Raw genomic sequence first — 7,793 nt, 5'->3', positions numbered from 1 at the left:
TTCTTGAGACAGAGATTAAAATATCCGTTAGAAAGCGGGGAGATCTAAAGATGCAACTAGCATGGGTTTCTAATATAACTAGGATTGTGCCTTTGGCTACTGGACAATAAAATAAAGTTGATTTGAAAACCAATAGAACATGAGAGAAATAGGCTACTGAAGGTTCCAACGGCATATGGAAGTCGTTCTAAAATAATTGCCTCCACGTTTCTATGGTTGGAATTTGGCTCGGCTCCTTTTGAAACAAGGTAAGACATGCCTCGTAATATGTAGTACAACGTTCAGGTTTCAAACAATGTAGTATATGTTTTCAAAATGAATGCTGCGTCCAGCTCAATGCAAAGCGGTGTGTGACGCGCTGAAGCCTGCCTACCGTTGCACTTGACTGGCAAATGGGAGGCGTGCTTCAATTACCAGTTGAGAAATACAATTAGCAGCTCTTTTTATTAAAACTGTTTTTAAGACACGGTTGCATTTAGGATTGTTGCGCTTATAAAAAGAACATGGAAAAATAGAGCACCACCAACTGACTGGGAAGTACCAGGTGTGTACCAGGTGTGTACCAGGTGTGTACCAGGTGTGTACCGGGTGTGTACCGGGTGTGTACCGGGTGTGTACCAGGTGTGTACCGGGTGTGTACCAGGTGTGTACCGGGTGTGTACCAGGTGTGTACCAGGTGTTTACCAGGTGTGTACCGGGTGTGTACCAGGTGTGTACCAGGTGTGTACCAGGTGTGTACCAGGTGTGTACCAGGTGCCGGTTTAGATAAAGGGGCGACTGGGAACCCGGTTAGAGGCACAATGACAAACAGGACACAGACTCATGTTTAACTCTTTATTGTCTCAGACACATCACAGCTTTATGGTGGAATGAATGGTTGTTCATCATCGCTCATTCAGTTTCACCAGGGAGGTTGAGTTTAGAATCCTTTGGCTGATGGAAATGTCCAGTTCTGCTAAGAGTAGCCTACTCATTTCATTGGAAAAGTGAAACTGACTTCTGACCAATCCCGGCCTAAACTTCCTATTGGCTCAAGGCCAAGGTGGTCAAGGTCAAGAGGGATGATTGGCGGGTCAAGGGTCCCATGAGAGGTCAGAGGTGTGACCTGTAAACAGTTTACACCTCCAAGGCAGAGGGGGGGGGGGGGAGAGAGTCCTTCCTCCTGCAACAGACTTGCAATAAATGTAAGCAACTCTATCTCAGGGGGGAAGCAACTCTATCTCAGATTTTTTTTTATTCCACTAAATTGAGGAGTGCCTGATGATAAAAGCATATAGATTGAATCTCTGCTACTTTCTCTTTCCTGTTGGCGTTGCGTTTCACCCAGCATGCTGCCTGTCTGTCTGTCTGTCTGTTAGGGGGAATGGATGCACACACACACAGACAGATGGACGAGGGAATGAAGTTGGATGTATGGCTGTTTCTGCATCATCGACTGACTACGTCTTTCTATACATTATTAACCGCTTTATTTCCTCATTCCTCCTCTCGTTCTCCCCCCCTCCCGCCTTCGTGTTCTCTTCTGGGAGAGATGAAATAACCTTGTTTCATGTTTTTCTTTAAATGGATATGCTTTTGTTGATGTCTTGATTAAAGATGGAGGTTTTGGGGATCTGAGAAGTGTTGATGAATTCTTTCATTTCTTTTTTTTTTTTTCTTTCTTTTTAATGTATTTAATTGTTTTGCTCAAAGGGCATTGGATGTTATGGCTGTGACTTGCGACTCAAATGGCACCCTATTCCCATTATAGTGCACTATTCCTAGGGTGCTGGTCAAAAGCAGTGCATTAGGGAATGGGGTGCCATTTGGGACGTATATTAAGACGGATCTGACTGGAAGTAAACTGTAAAGTGTCTGGCAGGAAGCTGATATGGAAATGATGTTTTATATCATACAGCCAATCAACATCAAGGGACTTTTTTTTTATTTTTTTATTTTTTAATTTTTTATTTTTGTCATTTAGCAGACGCTCTTATCCAGAGCGACTTACAGGAGCAATTAGGGTTAAGTGCCTTGCTCAAGGGCACATCGACAGATTTTTTTACCTAGTCGGCTCGGGGATTAGAACCAGCGACCTTTCGGTTACTGGCACAACGCTCTTAACCACTAAGCTAATTGTTTGTGTTCTTTACTTCTCTCATTGACACAGTGGACCAATAGAAAAGGCAATAGCCTCTGGCCTCACATCATCAAGGGGCCTTGTGAGCTAATAAAAAAAATCTTAATAATAGTAATTTCTCTTCTCACATACACCAGAGGTCCCAGAGAGGTGTGGTGGAAAGAAATCTGGGTCCCATAGTTTTTCCTGATCTGGTAACCTAACCAAGTAAAACTCCTTTATACGGTATGACGTGATTAATCTGTTGTGAAAAGGTTTAATACGGGCTATGATTGGACCAGAGTTTTTCTAATCAGGTCACATGTTTTTTTAAACTCCTGGCCTTGGGGAGGATGAAACTGCAGCAGCCTTGTACTTGTTCATATGAATCACCTTCAGAAAGTATTCATACCCCTTGATTTATTCCACATTTTGTTGTTACAGACAGATTCTTTTTTCCCCAACACAATACCCCATAATCACAAAGTTAAAATATGTTTTTAGCCTCTTTTGTACATTTATTGAAAATGAAATACAGAAATATCTAATTTACGTAAGTATTCACACCCCTGAGTCAATACATGTTAATCACCTTTGGCAGCGATTACAGCTGTGAGTCTTTCTGGGTAAGTCTCTGAGAGCTTTCCACACCTGGATTGTGCAACATTTGCCCATTTATTATTTTCAACGTTCTTCAAACTGTCAAATTGGTTGTTGATCATTGCTAGACAGCCATTTTCAGGTCTTGCCATAGATTTTCAAGTACATTTAAGTCAACACTGTAACTCAGCCACTCAGGAACATTCCCTGTCGTCTTGGTAAGCAACTCCAGTGTGGATCGGGCCTTGTGTTTTAGGTGATTGTCCTGCTGGAAGGTGAGTTTGTCTCCCAGTGTCTGTTGGAAAGCAGACAGAACCAGGTTTTCCTCTGGGATTTTGCCTTGGCTCTATTTCGTTTATTTTTATTCTAAAAACTCCCTAGTCCTTGCCCCATGAATTAATGTACGGACGCACACAATAACAGAATGAATGTGAATGAACGATTGCCTATTGATGAACTGTTTAACACATTTCTCTTAAGGACAGGTCGAATACCTGTTTAGTACAATGCTGGAATGGTAAGTTACTATGCCCTGTGCTGCACTTAACAATGCTCTGAAGTCTGTTTCCCCAGGGTAAAATCGATTTCCCCAAGGTAAAAGCGGCTTTACCGGAACCGAAGGGAGGACCACTCCAGAAACTTCAACCAGGTGGTTGGGGGGGTCATCAGGGACCTCCGCAGAAAGACTTGGCACCAACAGCGCTGGACTGGTCCATTCCAGGTGCTCCTGACGACCCAGACAGCGATGAAGGTTACAGCGCTGGACTGGTCCATTCCAGGTGCTCCTGACGACCCAGACAGCGATGAAGGTTACAGCGCTGGACTGGTCCATTCCAGGTGCTCCTGACGACCCAGACAGCGGTGAAGGTTACAGCGCTGGACTGGTCCATTCCAGGTGCTCCTGACGACCCAGACAGCGGTGAAGGTTACAGCGCTGGACTGGTCCATTCCAGGTGCTCCTGACGACCCAGACAGCGGTGAAGGTTACAGCGCTGGACTGGTCCATTCCAGGTGCTCCTGACGACCCAGACAGCGGTGAAGGTTACAGCGCTGGACTGGTCCATTCCAGGTGCTCCTGACGACCCAGACAGCGGTGAAGGTTACAGCGCTGGACTGGTCCATTCCAGGTGCTCCTGACGACCCAGACAGCGGTGAAGGTTACAGCGCTGGACTGGTCCATTCCAGGTGCTCCTGACGACCCAGACAGCGGTGAAGGTTACAGCGCTGGACTGGTCCATTCCAGGTGCTCCTGACGACCCAGACAGCGGTGAAGGTTACAGCGCTGGACTGGTCCATTCCAGGTGCTCCTGACGACCCAGACAGCGGTGAAGGTTACAGCGCTGGACTGGTCCATTCCAGGTGCTCCTGACGACCCAGACAGCGGTGAAGGTTGCAGAGAGGTCGACGTGGGTTCACGCCAGCCACTGCAGGAAGGTGCCCCACAAACCAGACGAAGATGTGCCAGCCGATGAATCGTCATAGGTTACCCCAGTGGCCATGGGAGGACCAGGACCGGACTCTACGCATCATGTTAGGTCCCATGTAGCTCAGTTGGTAGAGCATGGCGTTTGCAACGGCAGGGTTGTGGGTTCGATTCCCACTGGGGGCCAGTATGAAAAATAAATGTATGCACTCACTAACTGTAAGTCGCTCTGGATAAGAGCGTCTGCTAAAATGACTAAAATGTTTTTAAAAAATGGAAAGGTTTGTTGCTTTCGTGGTCAGTCTTCCCATTGCAGCTGTTGTATGGGCCCTGGGCGAAATGGCCACAATGCAACAGCCAGGATAGTCCCAAGGCGGGACTTAAATAACAGCCGCTCCAGCTGGAGCCAATGGCAGGCCCAGGACGGGAGTCCAGCAAACAATAGCCGAACCCATTGCTAGAAGAAGCAGGAGGTCGCTGATGAACCATGGCAGTGTGGACAGGGTCAACGTGATGAACCATGGCAGTGTGGACAGTGTCAACGTGATGAACCATGGCAGTGTGGACAGTGTCAACGTGATGAACCATGGCAGTGTGGACAGGGTCAACGTGATGAACCATGGCAGTGTGGACAGGGTCAACGTGATGAACCATGGTAGTGTGGACAGTGTCAACGTGATGAACCATGGCAGTGTGGACAGGGTCAACGTGATGAACCATGGCAGTGTGGACAGTGTCAACGTGATGAACCATGGCAGTGTGGACAGTGTCAACGTGATGAACCATGGCAGTGTGGACAGGGTCAACGTGATGAACCATGGTAGTGTGGACAGTGTCAACGTGATATGGCAGTGTGGACAGTGTCAACGTGATGAACCATGGCAGTGTGGACAGGGTCAACGTGATGAACCATGGCAGTGTGGACAGTGTCAACGTGATGAACCATGGCAGTGTGGACAGTGTCAACGTGATGAACCATGGCAGTGTCAACGTGATGAACCATGGCAGTGTGGACAGGGTCAACGTGATGAACCATGGCAGTGTGGACAGTGTCAACGTGATGAACCATGGCAGTGTGGACAGTGTCAACGTGATGAACCATGGCAGTGTGGACAGTGTCAACGTGATGAACCATGGCAGTGTGGACAACGTGATGATTGTCCTCTTTGTATAGATGAAGAGTGTACTTCTGTATAACTGTTTAATGATTCCCTTAAGAATGTTTTGCACCATGTGAAGGTTAAAAAAACTCAGTGGCACAACACAAGCCATTTACAAAGATAATGTACTAGTGGAAGAAAGCTGAGACCTAACTCTTGTTCGTTGGGCTCTTAACTCTGCACTGTTGAGTGGATTGTTAACCGCTCCAGATTTGCAAATCTTATAATAAAGTAGTTTGGAGAATCTACAGTCTCTCTTCCTTTTTGATTAGATTTTCCACGTCACACGTGACGATTTAACGGCCGCGCAGCCCGCGCAGAGGAGTGGGAGAGCGGGAGATCTCCGGCTCAATGCGTGATACATGTATGGCTCCGGTTAACTTGAATAAAGAAGGACTTATGTTTCAAAGAACAGTTGTTTTTCTTTAGTATTTTCTTAGACAAGAAGGTAGATGATAAATCTCACAAGGTGCACGTTTGTCATAGTAAATGGAGAAAAAAAAACACCCACCATTGGGTTAAAGTCACGTAACTTACTGGGTCTAGTGAAACGGGTTCATACGTTGAATGGTTAGGATGCATATGCTGATGTTTTTCAGGGAATAGGTAAACTCAAGGTGCAGCACAAACTGGAGTTAGAGCAGCCAAACAGATCAGTGATCCAAGCACCTAGAACGGTCCCATTATCACCAAGACACTAGCTAAAAGCAGAGCTGCTGAGACTAGAGTCCTTAGGCATCCTAGACAAAAGTAGAAGAGCCTACTGAATGGGTCCACTCTCACTAGTAGTAGTTGAGAAGGAAGACGGCTCGCTCAGACTGTGTATGGATCCAAAAGAGCTAAACAAGCATGTAAAAAGGGAAGCCTTTCAGCTGCCTACCAGAGGGGAGATATTCAGGGACATAGCAGGGGCTAAATACCTCTCAAAGCTAGACGCCTCCTCTGGGTTTTTGGTAGATCAGTCTAGACAAGGAGAGTACACGGCTTGGTACTTTCAGTGCTCCTTTTGGTAGGTAGTCATTCAAAAGGCTCCCGTTTGGTCTCACTTCAGCACCGGAAGTCTTTCAGTCCAACAGATATCTGAGAGTGTGTCAGGCACCCCATTGATGATGTGTTAATATGGGGTCAGACTGTTGAAGAGCTCAGCACAAGGTTGAAAGCAGCACTTGATCTAGCCAGAGCTAATGGGCTAAAGCTAAAACGCAGACAAATGTGAATTCAGAAAGACAAGAGATGACCTTCTTGGGTGAAAAAAATTAACATGTGAAGGTGTTCAGATAGACCAGAGCGAAGTGACAGCCACTGCTTACCGATCAAGAGGAAGTCCAAAGGTTCTTAGAGATGGTTCACTATGCGGGCAAATCAAATCTGGCAACTCACACGAGTCAGATGAGAAGTCTACTACTGTGTAAAACTAGAGTGGTGTTGGAAACAGTAATTAGCAGAAAGAGTTTGAGGAGCTCAAGGCATTAATCATGCATGTTCCAGTCCTGAGGTTCTATGATGAAACCTAAATTCTCAGCAGATGCCTCTAAAGCAGGTTTAGGGGCAGTGTTGTTACAGCAGTATGACACTAGGTGGCGCACAGCCGCATACGCCTCCAGGGCTCGGACAACTTACATTACATTTTAGTAGACGCTCTTATCCAGAGCAACTTACAGTTAGTGAGTGCATACATTATTTTTTTCATACTGGCCCCCCATGGGAATCAAACCCACAACCCTGGCGTTGCAAACGCCATGGTCTATCAACTGAGCTACATCCCTGCCAGCCATTCCCTCCCCTACCCTGGACAAATTGTGCGCCGCCCCATGGGTCTCCCGGTCACGGCCGGCTACGACAGAGCCTGGATTCGAACCAGGATCTCTAGTGGCACAGCTAACACTGCGATGCAGTGCCATAGACCACTGCGCCACTCGGGAGACAAACTTCTGAGTGTAACTATGCTCAGATTGAGAAAGAAGCACTGGCACTGTCATATTAATGTGGGAAATTCCATGTGTTTAGCTTTGGGAAAACAGTGAGGGCCGAAACAGATCATAAACCTTTGGTTACTATTGTAAAGAAGGGTCTAACACACACACCGCCAAGGGAACAGAGACTGTTTTCTAAACCTTCAGAAATATGACTTGCAACTCTTTGACCAGACCAGGGAAAGAATTGTTAGTGGGAGACACATTGTCCAGAGCTTTTGACAGCTCAGAACCAAGCCAGATATACGAGCAGGACGAGCCCTTACAGGTAAACCTTATCAGAGAGAGTTGCCCAGTCTCAGATGAAATGTGGACAGTTATTTCACGTGCTACTGCAGAAGATGAGCGTTTGCAAAAGGTGATTCAAGCCATAACATGCGGATGGTCTGTACAAGCTATACCATACCCTTATTGGTCAATACAGGGATGAGCTATCTGCACTTGGGTTCAAGAATTGTGATACCAAGTGTGTTACAGAAAAACATGCTGATCAAAATAAATGAGGGCCATCTAAGGATGGAAAAGTCCAAACGACATGC

This window comes from Coregonus lavaretus (assembly GCF_964263955.1).
Source record: "Coregonus lavaretus genome assembly, contig: HAP1_SCAFFOLD_1325, whole genome shotgun sequence".
NCBI classification, from domain to species: Eukaryota; Metazoa; Chordata; class Actinopteri; order Salmoniformes; family Salmonidae; genus Coregonus; species Coregonus lavaretus.
This window is presented reverse-complemented; position numbering follows the sequence as displayed.